Genomic DNA, 6926 nt, shown 5'->3' on the forward strand with positions numbered 1-6926 from the left:
TGTAGGCTATCTCAATAGATTTCTATATCATTCCAGAATTGTAATATTCTGGGGTACTGCTGTGCGGAGTGGGATCCGCATCAGGTGAGACTGACGGATGACATCGAAAAAGTACAAAGAAGGGCAGCTCGTTTTGTATTATCGCGAAATAGGGGAGATAGTGTCACAGACATGATACGAGAATTGGAGTGGCAATCATTAAAACAAAGGCGTTTTTCGTTGCGCTGGGATCAAATGGTTCAAATGGCTCTGAGCACTATGGGACTTAACATCTGTGGTCATCAGTCCCCTAGAACTTAGAACTACTTAAATCTAACTATCTTACGGACATCACACACATCCATGCCCGAGGCAGGATTCGAACCTGCGACCGTAGTGGTCACGCGGGTCCAGACTGAAGCGCCTAGAACGGCCCGGCCACACCGGCCGGCGCGACGGGATCTTCTCATGAAATTTCGATCACCAGTTTTCTCCTGCGATTGCGAAAACATTATGTTGGCACCCACCTACATAAGGAGAAACGATCGTCACGATCAAATAAGAGAAATCAGGGCTCGCACGGTAAAATTTAAGTGCTCGTTTTTCCAGCGTGGCGTTCGAGAGTGGAACGGTAGAGGGACAGCATGAAGATGGTTCATTGAACCCTCTGCGAGGCACTTTATTGTGAATAGTAATCACATAGATGTAGATGTAATGTCATTATTGACTCACCCTATAATAAAGGTATGGGGCAACGGCCTTGCCACAGTGGATACACCGGTTCCCGTGAGATCACCGAAGTTAAGCGCTGTCGGGCGTGGTCAGCACTTGGATGGGTGACCATCCAGGCCGCCATGCGCTGTTGCCATTTTTCGGTGTGCACTTAGCCTCGTGATGCCAATTTAGGAGCTACTCGACCGAATAGTAGCGGCTTCGGTCAAGAATACCGTCGTAACGACCGGGAGAGCGGTGTGCTGACCCCACGCCCCTCCTATCCGCATCCTCCACTGAGGATGGATGACACGGCGGTCGGATGGTCCCGGTAGGCCACTCGTGGCCTGAAGACGGAGTGCTTTTTTATAATAAATGTATGACTCTTACTGCGAAACCGAGTTGTAATTGTACAATTAATATAACTCCCTTGTATCCTCTAACTTGATAAGAAACGTTCGCGTAGTGATCTTCTACAGACATGGACAGACAAATGAAAAAAATAAAATAAATAAAAGCAACAAGCAGGTTTCAAATACGGCGCGCAAAAGTTACAGACAGCGACGCTACCCATTGTGCCACCATTTCGGCTGAGATTAAAGCGAGCTAAAAGACATCTAAAGTATTTACTAAGATGTTATCTGTTCTTTCGAACATGTCCCCGTTGACGTATGTCAACGCCTGTAAGCAGCTAAGGGTGGTCATTTCATTGTAATTACATCTAAAGTACGTCGAAAACTTCGACCGTCATGTTTTCAGAAACGGGCGAGTATCTACGCATATGCCGAAACATGTATTCGCTAATTTTGACTCCTCTTCCCCTGGGGTTGGATTATGGCACTTGCCGTGTTCTTCTCGTACGAGAAATGTGGTGTAATGTGCTTATAACTGCATTCCTGTTGTGCAGACGAGGAGACGTGGAGCCGGGACGCGGCCACGCTGTACGCCACGCCTCTGTCGTCGCGACGCCAGCGGCCGCAATCGGACTGGCAGACGGCGCCCCTGGGCGGCTGGGACTCGACGCCGCCGCGGCGGCACCGCTCGCAGCTGACGCTGAGAACCACGTCGCCAGCGCCCGCCAGCGACGCCGGATGGTCCCAGGAGGTGCGTCGCCCCTACCTTGGCTGGCGCTCTCTGGAGCGTCTCTCGCGCCGCCCCTGGACGCCCGAGGAGCGCCTCGCCGCCAGTCTGCTGGAGCGCAGCGGCCGCTCCACCCCCGTATCCGGCAAAGAAGCATCTGCCCCCAACAAGCAGAGCCGGACCCAGCCATCTGATGCTGACGCTTCGCGAGTAAGAACCGCCGCGTCATCCCTCCGTAGCGAACCAGCGCGTACATCGACGCCTCCAGCCACCAGTGGTCGCACAGAACACACGACTCACAGTCACAGGCAGTCCAAAGAACTCTCGCCTTTGTCTAGACGCGTCACTACACTGACCGTAACAGTAAATGAGAGTAATCGGGACGCAGAGACGCCCTCTTCGTCTGGAAGTAAGTCTGCCGAATTCAGTGATGTGTCTACTGGCGGCCTCGAACTGAGGCCAGCTGAGGAAGACTCTAGTCGGAAGCGGCACACTGGGTATGAAAATTCTCAACATTTAGAACAGGATACACTGCCCAGTGTCAGTAATTATCCTGAAGTAAAAAGTCAAAAGAGTCCACAACACAAGGGACTGCCTTTGTCCGCGCAGATCAAGGCACTGCCTGTAAGGACAACTGAACCTGCTGAAGACTTGGCTCTTGCATCACACAATTACCCCTCCAAGGTCCGAGACCAACCCGATGATGTACAACATTTCCTATCAGCTGAAGGGAACACTGTCTCAAGAGGAAAGACACCCGAAAAGGTAGCCGATCTTACATCTCGGGATATGAGAGAAGAGAAAGGTACTGCAATGAAGCATCAATACCAAAATGGGCCAACACAGTTACCCACACAGCTCAAGGCGCTGTCTGTAACAACTCATTACAATAACGACGACGACGATTTGTCTGCCAAGACTAACGACAAGCATTTTCCAGCTAGAGATCTGTTGGCGAGATCGTACGACACAGTGCCGCTTAACGCGAGTAACGTGCCAACGTCTGCCAATACAACTTCGGCACCGGTACCAGCCAGTGGGGAAGATTACTATCGTACTACAAATCACGTGAATTTGACAAAGTCACCATTGCTGCGCGAGCGCACCTTCACCATAGATCGAAGTATCGTTTCCGACAATGGAGACTTCAGAACGAAACAGTTGCCTACAGTGGAGCTGCGCACACGGTCTCTTGAGGTTACTCTCCCACAAAGAGTGACAACTAATGATACTTCTCGCAAGGTGTCGATTCAAGAACAGTTCTGGGTCGCTGAGGATCATACACCGACTGCAGTACAAGAGGATCCATCTCTCTTAATTTTGCCGCTGGTTAAACAAACCGCAACCGCTCCAGCAGCACACAGCAGCTCGATTAGTTCCAGTATCGCAAACAGGAAATCTACGCCAACTTTCCCCACTTCTTCTCCCATCAAAGCATCGCCAGGTGCTGCAATTGACACTAAGACGTTACCATATCCAGTACAGCTTGATTATTTCTCCAACACCAACTCTCCCTCTCCCTCTTCTTCTGAGGCAAAAACGTTTGATGTCAACCAGCAGCGATCTGTAGAGCTCCGCACTCGATCTGTTGAGATACCTTTGCCTCAGGTAACTTCTGTTATTTCAGACCCATCGGATTCCGATTTCTCGCCGTCTGCTGCCGCTAAGAATACTTCAGTACCCAATATCCTGGAAGGTTCTTCTCAGTCATCCGCCGTCATTCGAGCTGTATCTATGCCTCCAGTGCCACGTGATCGAACATTTTGTATCGAATCTCCTTCTGTGTCCCGTAAGGGCACTTCTACCTTCAGACAGTTACCTGCTGCTGAATTCCAAAGCCCATCATCTGACGTTACCTTGGTTCAGAGAGGAAGTACTGTAGCTACTGCTAGGCCTTATTCCCATCGCCAGGAAACCGAACCTGTACCATCCGGACTCAATCATAGACATTCGGTGCCTGCTTCTCCACTTGTCGAAACATCACTGACGACCATTCATGTGACACCATCGCCTGTAGTGGCAGAGTACCGATCAGTCTATTCCGACACAAGTCCTCTTTTAGGCAGGAAGCCGTTCACTGTCAATCACGTGGAGGCTCCCGGTGGGTACCGCACGAAAAGCTCAGCCGAAGACACAAAATCCCGGGAGGTTTCACTCTCTTCGGCGTTGCCGAAACCTTTCGAGCCAATGCCGATTTCGCAAAGTAAAATACCTGTACCCACTGCGTCCAAACCATCTTCTGAAAAGGAAACTGCAGTAACTGCACAAATGGACACGTCTCACAGACCGCTCAATCACATTCAGCCCACTGAACGTACACAAAAATTCTCGCTTCCTGCGACTTCCGTGATACGGCGTCCTTCTTACAGGGTAGCCACAAGAAACGAACTGAATCCAAGTTACAGAAAAAAACGATCCGCCGCAGGTGTGAACACGGCTGGTGACGTGATTTCTACGTCAGTTACATCGCCAACTGAGAATTCTTTTTCCAAGACAGCACCAATAGTAAAGCCGCCACGCCTCCGCACCAAGGATAATTCCACGACCACGCCAAAACCGATTCCACGGCAGAAACACACACTGGCGGCACAAACGGTGCAACGCTCAGACAATGTAGGACCAGTTACACACAACACAGAGCTTCATCTTCCGAACGGCGTGTCTCCGCTGCCATACTCGGCACTTAGAATTCTTGACTCTCAGCGTCCTACAAACACTATGTCTGTATCATTCAAACTTCCTGTTTCCTCCGAATCAAACAAACCTGCCTCTAAACAGCCGATGCCGTCACTCCAGAACATTCCCAATCCCAATCTTCTGACACCTCTTAAGTATAAACCATGTACAACAACAGACCTGTAGCGCTTCCACTCATCTTCCAGTGACACTTTCGTCGAAGAGGACTTTCTGTTATCGGCCGTGGCCTATAGAGTGGACATAAAACCTGTGAAGTTCTCATGTCGGAGGTGACGAGGGCACCTATTGAGAGATCTGGTACGCTGGTTGTGTTCCCTCCTGTTTTTCCTGACTGTGCAGACGATACTCTTCTGCCTCTTTCCGTACGTTAAATGTGTTTTATGGAATAAATTACTATCACGAACATGTTTTCGAAATTTCAACATATTTTTCCAGATACCAGCAGATTCCACACCCATGTAAATGACATACAAGCAATGAAGGAGGAAATGATGTATGTCGAATATATGTACTTACGTGATTGTAATTTACTGTTTGTATAGAAATGAAGAGTTCTGGCACGAATAATTCATTAGCGTAACAAATATTGTAATTGGCCGGTACAGTATCTCAAGACTGACGGCCGTGTATTATTTGTAATATTGTCTTCTGTAATCTTGCGTATATATATCAAAGCATTAAAACGTTAATACTGAAACCACAGTGATTTGTTTTCTCCTTACTCCTAGAAATATATATGTTTAGATCCAGCCGACCTTGGATGCACAATATCTCTCGAAAACATGTTACCTTCACAGTGCAACCAGTCGGTGCACAGTCGTGTACAGCCTTCTCATACTGTGCTCTGTAGACAAGCGTTAGATACTGAGACTAAATGGAAGCACGTAAAAAGCGTGTAGTAGATTTTTTCCATTGTTCCTGAGTGTTCTTTCGTGTCTTTCCCATAAGAGATGTAGAATAAAAGTTTTTGCCCATTCTTGCAGAAGTTTCACAAGAAACATTTCAAACTACGATTCTCAAATTTTTAGTTGTGCATTGCAGGTGCGTCAAAGGCAGTATACCCAAAGATTGCAGAACGTACGCCAAATTCTGTAAAGGTGGGAATTTACTTTTATTTTGGTTTTCACTACTAAATTCTTTCATGATTCATTGTGAGTACACAACTAATTAATGCAGCGGAAGTAACTAGAGAAGTCATCTACTTGAAGCACCTTAAGTACTGTGGCCTCCATGATACATCCTAAGGCTTTGCGAAAACTGAAACAACGTTTTGAAGTGATATCCAAGCCGACCGATTTCTTTAGTAGCATAACAAGCCTTTTGACAGATACCGCTTTGTTAGTGATTCCTTAGCCAGCACAACCTTTCCTAACTTGACGAACTGTCTCGATGTAGTGTCGCAGATGTTACGACGCTGGACTCATTTCCGGGATGAATCGATTTTCTATATCAGAAAAGGTGAATGCTAGGATAGTTGGTTAGACGAACACACGAACAACTTCCTTCGAAACCCTTGTCCGATCGTACAGGGTGTTTCAAAAATGACCGGTATATTTGAAACAGCAATAAAAACTAAACGAGCAGCGATAGAAATACATCGTTTGTTGCAATATGCTTGGGACAACAGTACATTTTCAGGCAGACAAACTTTCGAAATTACAGTAGTTACAATTTTCAACAACAGATGGCGCTGCGGTCTGGGAAACTCTATAGTACGATATTTTCCACATATCCACCATGCGTAGCAATAATATGGCATAGTCTCTGAATGAAATTACCCGAAACCTTTGACAACGTGTCTGGCGGAATGGCTTCACATGCAGATGAGATGTACTGCTTCAGCTGTTCAATTGTTTCTGGATTCTGGCGGTACACCTGGTCTTTCAAGTGTCCCCACAGAAAGAAGTCACAGGGGTTCATGTCCGGCGAATAGGGAGGCCAATCCACGCCGCCTCCTGTATGTTTCGGATAGCCCAAAGCAATCACACGATCATCGAAATATTCATTCAGGAAATTAAAGACGTCGGCCGTGCGATGTGGCCGGGCACCATCTTGCATAAACCACGAGGTGTTCGCAGTGTCGTCTAAGGCAGTTTGTACCGCCACAAATTCACGAAGAATGTCCAGATAGCGTGATGCAGTAATCGTTTCGGATCTGAAAAATGGGCCAATGATTCCTTTGGAAGAAATGGCGGCCCAGACCAGTACTTTTTGAGGATGCAGGGACGATGGGACTGCAACATGGGGCTTTTCGGTTCCCCATATGCGCCAGTTCTGTTTATTGACGAAGCCGTCCAGGTAAAAATAAGCTTCGTCAGTAAACCAAATGCTGCCCACATGCATATCGCCGTCATCAATCCTGTGCACTATATCGTTAGCGAATGTGTCTCGTGCAGCAATGGTAGCGGCGCTGAGGGGTTGCCGCGTTTGAATTTTGTATGGATAGAGGTGTAAACTCT

General features: G+C 47.7%; 1 pseudogene; it reads left to right on the top strand.

The window, feature by feature from the left end:
• Nucleotides 1-729: 729 nt before the first annotated feature.
• Nucleotides 730-847, top strand: LOC126092985 (5S ribosomal RNA; annotated as a pseudogene).
• Nucleotides 848-6926: the final 6079 nt, after the last annotated feature.

The sequence above is a fragment of the Schistocerca cancellata genome, chromosome 7, assembly GCF_023864275.1.
Source record: "Schistocerca cancellata isolate TAMUIC-IGC-003103 chromosome 7, iqSchCanc2.1, whole genome shotgun sequence".
Taxonomy (NCBI): Eukaryota; Metazoa; Arthropoda; class Insecta; order Orthoptera; family Acrididae; genus Schistocerca; species Schistocerca cancellata.